The sequence below is a fragment of the Gavialis gangeticus genome, unplaced genomic scaffold (assembly GCF_001723915.1).
Source record: "Gavialis gangeticus isolate Ggan-Ray unplaced genomic scaffold, GavGan_comp1, whole genome shotgun sequence".
NCBI lineage: Eukaryota > Metazoa > Chordata > Crocodylia > Gavialidae > Gavialis > Gavialis gangeticus.
This window is the reverse complement of record NW_017729032.1, coordinates 189,264,857-189,267,826: the sequence shown is the minus strand read 5'-3', so window position 1 is coordinate 189,267,826 and position 2,970 is coordinate 189,264,857.

Genomic DNA, 2,970 nt, shown 5'->3' with positions numbered 1-2,970 from the left:
ATTCTCCTGGTAAGTGGACGGGGTAGGCATCATGAGGCCTGCATGGACGTGGTTAACCGGAGGCTTCAAAGCTGGTGCCACGAGGCAGGCTTCAGGTTTTTTAACAACAACCCATGTTTTTGTAAGGAGGGCATGCTGGGGTGGGATGGGCTTCACCTCTCCCCTAAGGGCAGATGTATCTTTTCCTCTAGGTTGGCTGATCTTGTACGATGGGCTTTAAACTAGCTTCGCCAGGGGAAGGGGCCGCTTCAAGTGGAGAGGATGCTTCACCAGCATTCATGGTGACAAGAGGAAGGGAAGCCCAGGTAAGCATTAATGTCCGGGGAACAGGGGGTCACAACTCTCCTGGAAGTGGGAGGGAGGGATGTGCACCCTCAGGAGGCCTCAGGTGCCTCCACACTAATGCTCATAGTATAGGGAGTAAGCAGGAGGAACTGTGCCTCCTGATTGCGAGTAAGAACCCAGACTTAGTAGGGCTCACAGAAACCTGGTGGGACCTACCTACCACTGGGGGGTGGGCATTTGGGGATATACCCTATATAGAAGAGACAGGACAGAAAGGAAAGGTGGGGGGGTTGCGCTCTATGTCAAAGAGCACCTCACATCATCAAGGATTAGCTTCGGGTTAGAGGAGGGTTGGGCAGAGACATTATGGGTAAAACTACAAGGTGGGCATGGTGAAAGGGACCTTATGGTAGGTGTCTACTACAGACTACCCAACCAAGGGAAAGAGCTGGACCAGGACTTCTCCAGTCAGCTTATGGAGGCAGTTAGGTCAAGGAATGTTATTGTCATGGGTGACCTAAACTACCCAGACATTTGCTGGGAGGAGTAGACAGCCAGGTCTGACTGCTCGCGTAGGTTCCTGGCTGTGTTACAGGACCTTCACCTTATGCAGGAAGTGCACGGCCCCACTGGGGTAATGCCTTGCTGGACCTGGTCCTGGCCATGGGGGATGACCTGGTGAGGGGACTGCAGGTCCTTGACCACCTGGGCAATAGCAATCATCACCTGCTTGATTTCACTATCCAATGCAGGGCACCAAGGGCTCACACCAAGGCTAAAGCCCTTGACTTCAGAAGGGCCAACTTCAGTGAGCTTAGGTGACTAGTGGGGAAGGCACTGAGAGCCCAGAAGGTAGAGGAGATGGGAATCCACGAGGGATGGTTGTACCTTAAGGGGGCGATCCTCCAGGCCTTAAGGGTAACAGTCCCTGAGAGAAGCAAGGTGGGTAAGAGTGCTCAGAACCCCACTTGGCTCAACAAGGGCATTCAGGAATGCCTGAGGACTAAAAGGGGGGCAACAACCAGTGGAAGGGAGGAGATATCACCAAGGAGGAGTACTTCTCCTCGGCCCGTGAGTGTAGGAGGGCTATTAGGAAGGCCAAGGCAGAGACGGAACTCAGGCTAGCATCCAGGATTAAGTACAACAAAAAGTCCTTTTTCAAGTACATTGGGAACAAGAAGAGGTCACAAGGCAATGTAGGACCCATGCAAGATGCAAATGGTAATCTTGTGGCTACGCCAGACAAGAAAGCTGATATTTTTAACAGTTTCTTTCCCTCTGTTTTCTTCAACAGGGACCGGGATATCACACCTACCAAAGGTAGGGAAAATTTTGGGGATACCTCTGTCAGGCCTTCAGTCATTAGGGATCTTCTGGAAGGGCTAGACATTTTTAAATCTGCAGGTCCAGATGCCCTCCACTCAAGAGTGTTGAGGGAGCTGCAGGGGTCATTGCAGAGCCCTTAGCCCAGCTGTATGAGTTTGTGGTCATTGGCTAGGTGCTGGGGGATTGGAAACTGGATAGCGTGGTCCCAATTTTCAAAAAAGGGAGGAAGGAGTATCCAAGTAACTATAGGCTTGTAAGCCTCACCTCGGTGCTCGGGAAGATCTTTGAGAGAATCATCAAGGAGCACATCTGTGGGGGGCCTGCAGGGGAGATCATGCTCAGGGGCAATCAGCATGGGTTCATCAAAGGCAGGTACTGCCTGACCAACCTGCTTGCCTTTTATGACCAAGTAACTAAATCCTTGGCTGATGGTATCACCATGGACATAGTCTTTCTAGACTTTAAGAAGGCCTTTGACACTGTCTCACCCCATCCTTATCAATGAATTAAGCAACTGTGGCACTGATGCCTACACAGTTGGATGGGTAAAAAATTGGTTGATGAGGCACACCCAAAGAGTAGTGGTGGGCGGGTTGTACTCAAACTGGTGAGATGTGAGCAGTGGGGTACCCCAGGGCTCAGTCCTTGGGCCCGCACTGTTTAACATCTTCATCAGTGATTTGGACAAGGGTGTGGAAAGCATGCTTTCCAAGTTTGCTGATGACACTAAGATGTGGGGTGAGGTGGACACACTTGAAGGGAGAGATTTAGACAGACTACAAAAGTGGGCAGATAAGAATAGGATGGGGTTCAACATAGACAAATGCAGGGTGCTGCACCTTGGGAGAAGGAATCCACAGCCTACATACAGGTTGGGGAGTTCCCTTCTTGAAAGCACAGAGGCGGAAAGGGATCTTGGAGGCATTATTGACTCCGAGATGAACTTGTGCTGCCAATGCCAGACCGCAGCCAGCAAGGCTGGCTATACTTTGTCATGCATCCAAAGGTGCATCTCAAGCCGGTCCAGAGAGGTGATACTCCCCCTCTATGCGACTTTGGTCAGCCCGCAGTTGGAGTACTGTGCCCAGTACTGGGCGCTGCACTTCAAAAGGGAAGTGGCCAGCCTGGAAAGGGTTCAGAGGAGGGCCACACACTTAGTGAGAGGACAGCAGGACAGGCCCTATGAGGAGAGACTGAGGGACCTGAACCTGTTCAGCCTCAGCAAGAGGAGGCTGAGGGGGGACCTGGTGGATGCCAACAAACTCATCAGGGGAGATTAACAGCAAATAGGTAGAGCCCTTTTCTCCCCAGCACCACCTCGGGTGACAAGGAACAATGGTAATAAGCTGATGGAGAATA